The following is a 14,668-nucleotide window of genomic DNA, read 5'->3' as shown; positions in this document are numbered from 1 at the left end:
CTCCACATTTCGATTGTCCCCATCCCTTGCATTTTGCTAACCCATTCTATGCCTCCTAAGTCTTGCCTAATCACATTATAATTGCCCTTCCCCCATCTATAACTCTTGCCCTGTGGCATATTCCTAACCCTTTCCATTGCTACAGTAAACATAACCAAATTATGGTCACTCTGTCCAAAGTGCTCACCTACCACTAAATCAAACACCTGGCCTGGTTCATTACCAAGTACCAGATCCAGTGTGGCCTCCCCTCTCGTCGGCCCTTCGACATACCGAGTCAGGAAACCCTCCTGCACACATTGGACAAAAACTGATGCATCCGACATACTAGAGTTATAGCATTTCCATTCAATGTTAGGGAAGTTAATAGCTGCCATAATGACCACCCTGTTCTTTTCACTCCTGCCCAGAATCATTTTGCCAATCCACTCTTCCACATCCCTGGAACTTTGCAGGGGCCTATAAAAAACTCCCAGCAGTGCGACCTCTCCTCTCCTGTTTCTGCTCTCAGCCCATACCACCTCATCAAAAGTTCTTTCAGCCACCGTTGTACTGTCCTTGGCTAACAAAGCCACACCTCACCCTCTTTTACCATCTTCCCTGACCTTAATGAAAGATCTAAACCCTGGAACTTGCAACATCCATTCCTGACCCTGCTCTATCCAAGTCTCTGAAACAGCCAAAACATCGAGGAAAATGACAGAGTAAAAGTTTCCATAAAATACAAGCTGTTTTGCCGTACATTAGGAGAATCAGGAATGGCCCTTTTTTTCCCCATCTCGGGATGAACCCTCACCATCACTCACAGAGGTAATGAACAGCAGGAAAAATCTTCACCACTGACTACCTGCACTCACCTATCACCTTCCCACCTACCTTCCCCAGCCCCCACTCTGTTTATGTTTCAGTTCCCGTCCCCTCCCCCATTTCTGAAGAAGGGTCCTGAACCATCAACTTTCCTGCTCCTCTGATGGTGCCTGGCTCGCTGTGTTCCTCCAGCTCCACACTGTGTCATCTGTGACTCCAACACCTGCAGTTATTGCTATCTCCCTGTGAGCGATGTCAGCTTTGGTTCAATCGGAGCACGGGGCGGGGCCAATGGAAGCGGCCTACCCTCCAGCCAATCAGAGCGAGTGAGATGTTTGTCTGTGTGAAAATCATGTGATCGCCTCTGTCCGCGGGCGCAATATCTCTGCGAATGAGGGTTAGCTGCTTGCCGAAGGTACAGTACACGGGATAAAAAGGAAAGCTGCAAAAAAACGGGAGGGAAATACTTTCGGTATTGACTGAGAGGCTTTATTAGCCGTTGATGCATGTCAGAAAACAAATTTTAACATGCCGGTCCCGTGTTTTGCAGCAAACGGAAAAACTGCTACGGACCTGAGGCTGCGATAGGCAGAGGTAATTGCCACCATCTTTATTAGGGGCAGTGATCTTCGGGACTCATGCCGGATCGCCATATTTATAGGTGGCAACCTGTAGTGGAACGCAAGCGCAGCCTTTCTTGCTTGGGAGGGGAGATTAGGACAAGAGAAATGTTTGTTTTTGTTTTTGTTTTTGTTTTTCTGGACTTCTTTCCCAGACTGAGACACGGCGTGTATTTCCTGGGAAGGACCTTTGACGCTGGCGGAGTACTGGCTTCAGGCAGTATAAATTGCTGCAAGTTATACGTTAGATATTTAATGGAGGAGAAATGTCGAAAACGTGTTCAGAACTGCATGTTCAAAAACAAAGTTGCTGGAAAAGCTCAGTAGGTTTGGTAGCATCTGTGAAAGGAAAAAAAATAACGTTTCGGATCCGCTAATCCTTGCTTAGAACTTCATGTTACCTGTTGCACTCTCACTGTAGGAAGTCCTGCTTTAAATATTATGATCTATTAAAGCATATCCGTTTGCCCAGTATTCATATGATTGGGATCAAATCACTGAAAGTGCTCTGAGTCCCCTTGTGCTCCCTGGTCAAATTTATTAATGTCTGACTTCCTCAGTCTCTAATAATGGGTGTATTTTACCTCTGCATCTTTCTGTGTGGGGGAGCAGGGTGCTTTTAAGAGGAGGATTTATACATAACTAACAGAAACCAAGAGAAATGTTTGCCTTTTCCAGACAATCTTGTGTTTTCTGGATTTCTGTCCAGGCCTGACCGTTATTTGTCTCTTGTGGATTTGCTTTACAGGATATTTATTGAGAATAATTTGCAGACCAGGATCCCAATGCAAGTTCTCCATTAAGCGGAGTGATCAGGATCTGAGTATCATTGACACTTAACAGTGAAAGGAAAGAGGTTTAACCATTCTATGCGTGGGAGAATACTCCTGGTAAGTTTGTAACTTGAAAGCAGGATATTCAAATTTTTGGTTTGATCACCTCTGGGATAAGTGTTCAGTTCTATACCCTGCAGCTGAGAAAGGAGATATTGGCCTGAGAGGGGTAGATTTGTCCAAACAACACCTCGTCTCTTTGAAAGAACTGTCATATTTAGTCCCATTCGCCCACTTCATGATTTTAGTCTATACATTTTTCATTCTTGAATACCTGCAAACTTCCTTTTAAAATTCCTGATGGGCACAAATTCCAGCACCCCTCCAGGTGGAATCTTCCATTTCCTGACAACTCCATTGATCCTGAAACTGCTGAAGTCTGTGTTGATTCCTGAGGTTTATAAATTATTGCATTTAACGTGAAGATGCTGTTCCCTGAGCTTCCATTGAGCTGCATTGAAACAGTATGGGAGGCTGAGATCAGAGTGGGTGTGAGCAGACAATGAAAATGAAAAGGCTGCACTGTGAGTGCTGCTTGGCTAAATGAGAGTGCTTTGGAGTTGGGTGAAACAGAAAGTGAAACTGAAAGATTGAGTGTGATGCTCAGTCTCAGTTTGGGCAGTTCAGAAAGTCTCTCAGTCCTAATGGAAACAGCCAATTGATATTTGATATCGTAAAGAATTTTCTTACAGTTTTTAAAGTATATATTAGCTTAAATAAAGTTAGGGGCTTTAGGTTTATAATAGTAATGTTTGAAATGAAGGGGGAGGACCTAGCTTAATTAAATTCTTTTTAAGGCAGAAACTGGCTTAATCTGGAGAGAAGTCATAACAGAAGACATCACATCTGTGGTGTGCTCCTCTTGCACAATAGAACATAGGCTCTTGATGTTGTGTCGACCTGTGAAACCACACTGAAGCCCATTTAACCCACACTATTCCATTATCATCCATATGTTTATCCAAAGACCACTTAAATGCCCTTAAACTTGGCGAGTCTACTACTGTTGCAGGCAGGGCATTGCACGCCCTTATTACCCTGAGTAAAGAACCTACCTCTGACATCTGTCCGATATCTATGACCCGTCAATCTAAAGCTATATCCCCTCGTGCTAGCCAGCTCCATCTGAGGAAAAAGGATCTCAGTGCCCACCCTATCTAATCCTCATATCATCTTGTATGTCTCTATTAGGTCACCTCTGAACCTTCTTCTCTCTGACGAAAACAGCCTAAAGTCCCTCAACCTTTCCTCATAAGACCTTCCCTCGATACCAGGCAACATTCTGGTAAATCTCCTGTGCACCCTTTCCAATGCTTGCACATCCTTCGTGCAATGCGGTGACCAGAACTCCGAGTGCGGCCGCACCAGAGTTTCGTACCGCTGCAATATGACCTCATGGTTCTGAAACGCAATCCCTCTATCAATAAAAACGAACACATTGTACACCTTCTTAACAACCCTATCAACTTGTGGACACTTTCAGGGATCTATGTACATGGACACCGAGATCTCTTTGCTCATCCACACTATCAAGAATCTTACCATTAGCCCAGTACTCTGTATTCCTGTTACTCCTTCCAATGTGAATCACCTCACAGTTTTCCGCATTAAACTCTGGGACATTACCAGTGTCCCTATTGGCTATTTGTGCAGGAAGTGTGTCCATCTGCAGCTACTGGTTAACTGCTTTTCAGAGCTTGAGCTGTGGGTGCAGTCAGTATGGAGCATCCATGGTAACTGAGAAGGTTGTGGTCGCATTCTCAACAGACTGGTCACGCAGCAGGTGAAGATTACACAGACAGCAAGAGAATGGGTGACTATCAGACAAGTAAAAGGCTCAGAAAGGAAGTGCTCGAGTCATCTCCCTCAAATAGATATACTGTTTTGGGTACTGTTCGGTTGGGGGGTTGGGGGTGGGGGAGAGAGGTGGGGGATGTTGGGGTGGCCACTCGGGAAGCAGCATCAGTCAGGTTCATGGCACTCGGAGTAACTCCGCTGCATAGAAGGGGAGGGAAACGATAAATATGACTGTAGAGACAGGGGATTCAATAGTAAGGGATAGAGAGAGACATGAATCCAGGATGGTATGTTGCCTCCCTGGTGCCAGGATTAGCAATGACATGGAGCAGCTTCAGGACATTCTGGAGTGGGAGGATGAACATCCGATTGTACCAGTGACATAGGAAAACCAAGGGAGGAGGACCTGAAAGCTGAAGATAGGAAGTTAAGAGATACACTAAAATACGAGATCTCAAATATAGTATTGTCAAGCTTACACCCAGTGCCACATTGTTGTCGGGAGAAGTTTGTGTTGTGTTCAGTTGTACGAGTGACCTTTATTCAGAGCTCTGTTACCACATGTGTGGGAGAGGCCAGAGTCCACTCCAAACCTGGCTTTCACATGAGGCCTAATTCCCCTCTTAAATACAGCTCAGATTGGAAGAGTGGACAATGACATTCAGACTTTCCCTGGCTGATTGTGATATTTTTATTCCATTCGCTAGATGTTATTTACATGCAATATTGTTGTCATTGTTAGCCACACACCCCAAATCAATATACCCAATCCAGTAAGCAAACCACTTTCCTAGGATGGTGACGGCGAGTACGAGGGGGCATAGCTTTAAATTGAGGGGTGAAAGATATAGGACAGATGCCAGAGGTAGTTTCTTTACTCAGAGAGTAGTAAGGGAATGGAACGCTTTGCCTGCAACGCTAGTAGATTTGCCAACTTTAGGTACATTTAGGGTGTCATTGGATAAGCATATGGACGTACATGGAATAGTGTAGGTTAGACGGGCTTGAGATCGGTATGACAGGTCGGCAAAACATCAAGGGCCGAAGGGCCTGTACTGTGCTGTAATGTTCTATGTCCTATGTTCAAACAATCGTGGACAACACTATGTTCAGTCCTAAACCCTTCTATAATCTCCTGAGGTTAGCTCGAAAACTACTTCGTCTGTCTTTGGGACCTGACAATGCTTTGGCAGTTATATTCCTCCTCAGACATTTGCCAGCTGCACCACATTTTTTTGCCAAAAACCAAAATAGTAGCTTATCACTAAGAACTTTTCCAAATTCTCTACTAACTGTAGTGTGGATTGTTAGGAATTGTGATAAAGTCTTTTAAACTCAACTCTGATATAAAGTTACTACAATTTTGTAATACAGTTGACAAATTGTGGAAAAATCCCTCTGTCACTTCAGCTTAAAAGATCAAACAGTGTTTCTGACTTGCTGCTGCAGTTTACAACCCCAACAATTTGTATGCTGCAAATGATTTTTAAAGTGAAGTTTCATTTTCTACTCTAAGCGCTTTCCATTATTACTTTCTTGTTTTAATAAAGAGCATCTATTCAAACTCCACCGAGGGTGAAATTCAGTCACTTTAGAACTTTACCAAGCTGTTAAACAGAACTTGTTTAGATTTCACAAATAACTAAGGCACTAACCATATCTTCACTTTGGATTTTGTAATCTATCTTTGTCACTCTTCCGTTGATCTTTGGATGTAAGAATTTGTTCAAATTATCCGTATCTACATTTCAATTGTTTTATCTCTCTGCAGCCCTGACTTCTCTCTTTATAATCTTCCTTTGCCCCTTCCTATGTTGTTGGTCTTTTAGAGGTTGTGTTTACACCGTTTATTGCTTTGCCTTCCATAATGATGCAGTGAGCTGCTTTTATTGCTGACAAACATTTGCTCAAGGAATTTAGCTAACCGTTTCACGTTAATTGGTTGTTTGCATTTCTGGTTACAATTACCTAAACAGTTCAGAATGCTGTAGGATCAGACTTTTGCTTCTACTTTTCATTAAGTAACAAACTTGTGATTGTGGCTGAACCGGGCCTTTAAACACTGCCTCTTGTTAAAATGCTTATGTGTTTTGAACTGCCTGTTAACAGAAACCCAAGTAAATTCCCTAATGTTCCTTCTCAACAGGACTCTTTTATATCCCCACAGGACCTTTCGTGATCTAATCCCGTAACAGTGTGAGCTGCTACAATGCACATGCTAGTAAAAGCATAAGAGGACAGATGAGATGAGTGCATGGCTGGAGCTATAACTTAAAAAGATTTGGATTCCTGAGGCATTGAGACTGTTTGTTTGTTTCTGGGGAAGGTGGGACATGCACAAGCTTGAACAATTGTCCTGGGCAGAGCTGGGACAGATATTCTTGTTGATGCTTTTGCTAGTTCCACTGGTGAGGATTTAAACTCGTATGACAGGGGAATGGGAACCAAAGTATACCTTTAGCAGTAAAAGACTCAAATCAGCAAATGGGACGTGAAATTAGTTCATGATGTTGTCGGTGGCTGAAAGATTAAAAGAAAGAAGGATTAATCAAGATCAAATCTCTTTTCATACATCAGTCCTGTGATCCCAGGAATTGGTCTGGTGAACCTTCTTTGCGATCATTCAGTAGCCAGACCATCCTTCCTTTGGAAAGGAGAACAAAGGTGCACACTACTGCAGGTGTGGTCTCACCAAGGCCCTTATAGAAAGACATCCCTCCTCCTGTACTCGAATCCTGTCACAATGAAGGCCGAAATATCATTTGCATTCTTCACTACTTGCTGCTGCCTGTTTCCTAAAAGAGAATAGGAGAGAAACACGGAACTAAATGGGGTCAGACAGTCGGGTACAATTGTTGAACACACTGTCCCCATTGTATCGGTGCTGGCCATCAAGCACCTATTTAAGCTAGGCCCGTTTTCTGGCACTCGGTGTGTAACCTATATTATGGTGCAGTGGATGATCATCTCAACACTTCTTCAAGATTGCAATGGTTCCTGCATCTATTAACATTTCAGATGCTGCCAGATCTACTGTGTATCTCCATCTTTTTCTGTTTTTATTCCAGATTTCGGGTATTTTGCTGTGTATTCTTAGTCCTTCAGAAGCATCAGAGGGTATGGGGAGAAAACAGGAATTGGATTCATTTTCAGATGTATAAAATGCCTGCCCTTCATGTCTGTCCAAACTCTATCTCTTTTTGTAGTTTTGGGCAAACGCTGACTGTTTCCTTTCCCTGAAGGACATTAAATGAACCAGTTCAGTTTTACTGATAATCCAGCAGTGCCCCTCAGTGTTGCATCCACAATTGACCAGATTAATTTCTGAGTTTCACAATCTTTGTGTGTGTTCTTCTGGTTTCTCTCTCTCTCTCTCTCTCTCTCTCTACGTTTCTTTTTTTTCTTCAGTTTGAAATTTTGATTGCATTCAGAGAAATCAAACAAAACCACATCCAGATCTGACACTCAATCTGTTTGTCATAACCTAATTATCTCAGGATTTTGAACATTAAAGGAAGAAGCACTGTTCACACCAGGGAGAAATGCGTATTGTCTGTGTGTCGAAGAGTCTTTGAAGATTCATCTGAAATGCCCAAACACCAGCGCAGTCACACTTGGGAGAGACTGTGGAAATGTGGGGATTGTGGGAAGGGATTTATTTACCCATCCCAGCTGGAAATGCACCAACGCAGTCACACTGGGGAGAAACCGTTCATTTGCTCTGATTGTGGGCTGGGATTCACTCAGTCAAGCAACCTGCTGAAACACCGAGTTCACAGTGGGGAGAGACTGTTCACATGTTCCGAGTATGGGAAGGGATTTGCTCGCTCACTCAACCAACCTGCTGAGACACCAGCGAGTTCACTCTGGGGACAGACCATTCACTTGTTCTATGTGTGGAAAGGGATTCACTCAATCATCCCAACTGTTAACACACCAGCAAGTTCACCACAACCACATTTGAAGGATTTTGCCCTTAAATCAAGGAATGAACTTTGATCTTTGGGCTGTTTGTACTGGTGTCATTAGTCCCTGCTCAAAACTTGATCTTCTCTTGGGAAATAAGGTAGGGCAGGTGACTGAGGGGTCAGCAGGGGCGAGAATATTTTGGGGCCTATGATTGTATCTCTATTAGTTTTAAAATAATTATGGAAAAGGATAGACTTTGGTCTAAGAGTCAAAGTTTTAAATGAGACTAAGGCCAATTTTGACACTACTATGCTCCTTAAAAGCACAGTAAGACCGCCTATGTGTGGGAATGCACGAGTTGGGTGAGATACAAAAAAGTATTTTACATCAGTATTTACTGTGATCAAGGATACAAAAGCTAAAGAACTTAGAGAAATGAATGTGTATCTTGAAAAGTTCCATGTTGTGGAGGAGGTGGTGCTGGATGCCTTACAGACCATAAAGGTGGATAAATCCCCAGGACCTCTTCAGGTGTATTCTCGAACTTTGCGGGAAGCTAGGCTTGCAATTGGGCCCCTTGCTCAGATATTTGCACCATTGACAGTCATAGGTGAGCTGTTACACTGGAGGTTGGCTAATCTGGTGCCATTGTTTAAGAAAGGTGGTAACAGAAAACCAGGGAACAATAAACTTTTGGTGAGCCTGACGTCAGCTGTGGGTAAGTTGTTGGAGGGAATTCTGAGGGATAGGATTTACATATATTTGGAAAGCGTGGACTGAATGGGGAATAGTCGACATGGCTTTGTCCATAGGAAATTATGTCTTACTAACTTGATTGAGTTTTTTTGAAGAAGTTAGAAACAAGATTGATGGCAGAGCGGTGGATGTTTTCGATATTCCGCATGGTCGACTGATTAACAAGGTTAGATCACATGGAATCCAGGGAGAGCTGGCCATTTGGAAAGGCGTTTGACCTGCAGTATGCTGCAAGGATTGGTACTTAGTAGCTATAACTCGTACATTCACATCCAAATCATCTTTATAAATGACAAAATGGAGTGGACCCAGCTCTGATCCTTGCAGCACACCACTGGTCACAGGCCTCCAGTCTACAAAGCAACCCTCCACCAGCACTCCGTCTTCTACCTTCAAGTCAGATCTGTTTCCAAATGACTGGTTCTCTCTGTATTCCATGTGATCTGACCTTGCTCATCAGTCTACCATGAGGAACCTTGTCAAACGCCTTAGTGACATCCATATAGAATACATCCACCTCTTTGCGCTATTCAATCCTCTTTGTTCCTCCATCAAAAAAAAATCAAGTCAGTGAGACATGATTTCCTACACACACAGCCATGTTGATTATCCCTAATCAGTCCCTCCCTTTCCAAATATTTCAAGTACTATCCCTCAGGATTCCTAGAACGACTTTCCCACCACTAATATCAGGCTCACTGGCCTATAGTTCCCTGGCTTTTCCTTACCACCTTTCTTAAATAGTGGCACCACATTAGCCAACTTCTGGTCCCTCACCTGTGGATATCGATGACACAAATATCTCAGCAAGGGGCCCAGCAATCACTTGCCTAGCTTCCCTCCGAGTTCTCGGATACGCCTGATCAGGTCCCAGGAATTTATCCGCTTTTATGCGTTTAAAGCATCACTACCTCTGTAATATGGATAATTTTCACGATGTTGCTATTTATTTCCCCACAGTCTATATCTTCCATATCCTTTTCTGTAGTAAATACTGATGCATAATACTTGTTTTATTATATTCCCCATTTCTTGCAATTCCACACATAGGAGGCATTGCTGCTTTTTAAGGGGCCCTATCTCCCCATAGTTATCCTTTTTGTTCTTAATCTATTTGTAGAATCCCACTGGATTTTCCTTAATACTATTTGCCTAAGTTACCTCATGTTCCCTTTTTGCCCTACTAATTTCCCTCTTAAGTATACTATTGTCATTATACTCTTGTAAGCATTCACTCAATCTCTGCTGTCTATACCTGACTTGTCCTTCCTCCTTTTTCTTGACCAAAACCTTGATTTCTCTAGTCATCCAGAATTCCCTATACCTACCAGCATTGTCCTTCACCCGAACAGGAGTATACTGTCCCTGAACTCTCGTTATCTCTTTTTTTTGAAGGCTTCCCACTTTCTAACCTTTCTTTTTTACCTGCAAACATCTGCCCCAATCAACTTTTGAAAGCTCTTGTGTAATACCATTAAAATTGGCCTTCCCCCAATATAGAGCTTTAACTTTCAGATCCGGTCTACTCTTTTCCATCACTATTTTAAAACTAATAGAATTATGGTCACTGGCCCCAAAGTCCTCCCCTGCTGATACCCTAGTCACCTGTCCTGCTTTATTTGCCAAGAGCAGGTCAAGTTTTGCACCTTCTGTAGTCGGTACATCACATACTGAATCAGAACATTTTCCTGTACACTCTCAGCAAACTCCGCTCCATCCAAGCCTTTTAGACCATGGAATTCCCAGTCTGTTTGGAAAGTTAAAATCCCTTCCATCACCACCCTGTTATTCTTACAGATAACTTCTTTCAAAATTATTTGTCAGATTCCTGCTGACTATTGGGGGTGGCTATAGTATAATCCCAATAAGGTGATCATCCCTTTCTTATTTCTCAGTTTCACCCAAATAACTTCCCTGGATGTATTCTCAGATATATCCTGCCTAAGTAACGCCATAATGTTATCCTTGCTCAAAAATGCCACTTTTCCCTCCTCTCTTGCTTTGCTTCCCCCTCCCCCTTCGACTTTCTATCCTTTCTATAGGAACTATATCTTAGAACATTAAGCTGGCAGCCCTGTCCATCTTTGAGCCTTGCCTCTGTAATTGCAATGATAACCCAGTTTCATGTTTCCAATCTTGCCCTGAGTTCCTCTGCCTTAGCTGTTAGGCCTCTGGCATTGAAATAAATGGCGTTTAATTTATTAATCCTTTCGCATTAATCTCAATAACAAATACGTAACTGTAGAGTAGGTTTTGAAAATGATAACGTTTTATTGCTGTATATCAACACATTCACACTGGGTAAAGACAATCCACCCACACAGTGTGTGAAAAGGGATTCCCTAGTTCATTAGGACGGGTTTTCATAGAATTCGGAGTATTCCTACAGTATGGAAACAGGCCCTTCGGCCCAAGAATTCCACACAAAACCTCAGAGCATCCCACCCAGACACATCTCCCCGTAGCCCACCAAATGTATGCATCACTGAACACTCTGGGCAATTTAGCTTGGCGAATCCACTAACCAGCACATGGGAGGAAACCAGAGCACCGAGAGGAAACCCACGCAGCCACAGGGAGAATATGCCAACAACCACATGCTCGGTTGCCCAAGGGTGGAATCAAATCCAGGTCTCTGGCACTGTGAGGCAGCAGTGCTAACCGCTGAGCCACTGTGGTTAACCACCAATGAGTTCCCAAGAATCTGTAGGAATTTTTGTTGCTCGTATTATCTGTATCCAAGTCATGTTATCTGGGCTTGTTTCTCATGATGTTTGAAAACACCACATGTCTGGTTACCTAGTTGGGAGAAAAAATGATATAAATTTTATTAAAACTACTGTGCATTCGATCTTTATTTCAAAAGCAGACTAATTTATTTTGAAAGGGGAGATGGAGAGCCTATCTCCTCTATCCTCACCTCCAACAAGTGCGAGGAACCTGTGGTTTTTATTTTTCACTCAATGACAGTCAGTACATTTCATATGAGCAACTGGGAACCGAGTCATCCCAAAATGCTTGCAACTTAGTGTATTAATGGTACACTATTACAATAATAACCATTACAATTCTTTTCTGAACCTTTTGCAGTTTTACAACATCCGTCCTTCAGCAGGAAGAGTAGAATTACACACAGTGGTTACACCTAAACTGGAATGGGAACTGCATCCTTGTGGGGGGTGGGGGTGGGTTTCCAGTACTGTTGGGGGTCATGTAAAAAGTTTAGCAGTGGGCTGAAATCCAGAGAATGTTCAAAATAATAATGGCCAAAAAGAGAAGAAACAAGAGAGTCTGGAAGGCATTGTCATTGGGCAATTAAGATATAAGCGAGTTTGCCAAGGGTGAATGGTATTTAATGCTTGGAGTCAGATGAATAAGGCAGATGATTTGAGGATACAAATTAGTGGGGTCATAAAGCCATTGCTGTCACTTGGACATGGTTAGCAGCTCAGTATTCCAGGATACAGGGCCTTCATGCAAGGCAGTGGAGGTGTTAAAGGAGGAGGAGATATTGTTATTTTGCTTCGGGAATCTATACAGCAATAAGGACAGGTGACATTTTTGAAAACCCCTTTAAATAAATAAGGAGACAGATTTTGAGAAAGTGTAGAAGTAGCAGGATTATGGTAGCAGAGACTTTCAACTTCCTCAACATTAATGGAGTCGTCATAATGTGAAGGATTTATCAGAATTTTTAAAATACATCCAGGAGAGCATTTTTTCAGCCATTAAGTAGAAGTCCCAACAAGGAAGGGGAAGGTCCTGGACTTGACTTTAGGTTACAAAGTTGAGCAAGTGGTTGAAGTTTCAGTGGGATAGCATTTTGCAGGCAGTTATTATAACTATTCGATTCAGGATTTGTGTGGAAAAGGGCAAGGATGGGTCTAAAGTCCTAAACTGATGCTGAAGTTATGAAGAAAGTAAATGGAATTTTGGCCTTAACTGCGAGGTGTTAGTGTTTTGAGGATCGGGACATCTTGTAACAACTGTATTGGATGTTGGTGAAGCCATATTGGTTTAGCTACTCGTATTTAAGAAAGGATATGCTGGCGTTGAATGCGGTGCAAAAGAGATTCGCTAAGCTGATTCATGGGATGTAAGGGTCATCAAGAATAGCTGGAGGAAGGGAATTTGCAAAGGGAAAATACTAAATAAACAGGTGGTGCCCAGTGTTGGGCTCGTACTCACAACTCTGCACTTAAACAGCGTATGTTCCAACAACTGAGTTAACTTGGCCTTCCACAGTCAATGTTCAAATCCTGCTTTATAAGGTGACAAATGGGTTTTTCACTGACGCCGCTGCAGTCCAAGGAAGTAAAAGGTAACTGCTTTAGAAAATCCCAAGGTTCCAATGTATTCTTCTCATTCACATTGCAATCCATTTTCAGTACTTGCTCCAGGATTTAACATTCAAAATTAATTTTGTGATGTTGTTGCCCTCATCTTTAAGTGCCCTGTATAACTCCAGTCACTCGGTCGAATGGTGAAAAAGTCTGTTTCAATAAACCAATTTTTTTCAGCTACAGTCTAAGAAATGTTCCTTTATTTGCTGAATCTCACACAACATTTTCTTTCTTCTGTGTGTCAACAACTTTTGCCAATTCTCATGTTACGGACTACATTTTCAGAATCTTTTTAACCAGAGGTTTCTGGTGCAGTTGTAAGACTTCATATTAAATGGTACAAAAAACCAAACGGGCTTAAAAGATGAGAAAGGAAATACATTTTTGTATTTTTGCGTGAAGACGGTTCAGTTACTGTGTGCTTGTTTCATATAAAATGGATGATTGAAGTGTTCACAGTGCACTATTTAAATAGCAGATACCAAGACCTTGTGAGCAAGCATTTAAGACATTTGACACATTGAGGGAATTAATTTAGAAACCCAAAATGTCCAGAAAATGTGCTGGATAAATTCAGCAGGTCTGTTATTTTCGCTCTTTTCGATTCAGGATGGGTATGGAAAAGGACAGAAATGGGTCTAAAGTCCTCTGTGGGTGCTGCAAATGATTAAGAGAGAAGATCGAATTTTAGCTTTAATTGCTACATAGTTGTTACAATTTTTAACAATTATGTAGGATGTTAGTGAAGCCATTCCTGCGGAGAGAAAGAAATAGTGCAAATATCTTGAAACTAACATGATTTCACTTGTCTCATTGCCAGACCTCCTATGTTTCTTTCACACTTTCTGTTAAACAGCAAGAAGTTCTTTTCTTGAGAAGAGAAAAGCTTGAGAGGTAACCTGAGAGAAATTGGAGACTCTGCAGGGATTTGAGGCAAAAATGGTGTTGAGGTTGAGGTTGTTAGAGATTTAAGAAATGGTAATGCAGTCTCGAGGCCTCTCCTGCTCCATGACTAAAATTTGGTGCAGCGACATCATCATTGAAGACAATAAGGATGACCACGACTTGTCAGTTACTGTGGCTGAACAGTCTAAGGTGCTGAATTAAGACTCCAGTCTTTTCATTGATGTGGGTTTGAATCCCACTGTTGCGAATGTTCCTTCAGCAACTGGCATTTTCTTCTCAGCAGGATTTTGCGAGTGCAAGAAAAGAGGAGACAATACACATATGACTTGCTGCATGAAGCAAAAAAGAATATATTTGAAGTTTTATTAAAGTTATCTTTTCAAGGAGCTACACAGACATGTTTGAGTGTACAGGAGACATAGAAACAAAATGGTACAACAGGGATGAGGAAGAACAGTGCGAGAGAGGGAGGGGAAAACCTATGTTGTCTCATCCTCAGCATTCATCCAGAACAGCAATCCGTGAGAGTAACCACTGCATAGTCCTGTGGAAAGTAGGTCCCATTCTAACTTTGAGAAAAACTTATCATGCTGTATGGTACTATCACGATGCTAAATTGGATAGTCTTTTAACAGATCTGTTGATGTATCTTTTTAGCACCTGTGATGCACTTTGGGCCAATAACACTCGAAATGAG

General features: G+C 42.2%; 1 long non-coding RNA gene across 2 annotated transcripts; it reads left to right on the top strand.

The window, feature by feature from the left end:
- Positions 1-1,142: 1,142 nt before the first annotated feature.
- Positions 1,143-13,247, top strand: LOC132209329 (uncharacterized). Of its 2 annotated transcripts, XR_009445436.1 has the most exons (4): positions 1,143-1,222; positions 1,358-1,401; positions 2,176-2,317; positions 6,225-13,247. It is a non-coding gene; the product is annotated as an uncharacterized LOC132209329 (long non-coding RNA). The 2 variants fall into 2 exon arrangements; XR_009445435.1 differs by having other exon boundaries at positions 1,174-1,401.
- The last annotated feature ends 1,421 nt before the right edge of the window (positions 13,248-14,668 follow it).

The sequence above is a fragment of the Stegostoma tigrinum genome, unplaced genomic scaffold (genome assembly GCF_030684315.1).
Source record: "Stegostoma tigrinum isolate sSteTig4 unplaced genomic scaffold, sSteTig4.hap1 scaffold_86, whole genome shotgun sequence".
In the NCBI taxonomy this organism is placed as follows: domain Eukaryota; kingdom Metazoa; phylum Chordata; class Chondrichthyes; order Orectolobiformes; family Stegostomatidae; genus Stegostoma; species Stegostoma tigrinum.
The sequence above is the reverse complement of the archived record's forward strand: the minus strand, read 5'-3'. Positions and strand labels throughout refer to the sequence as shown.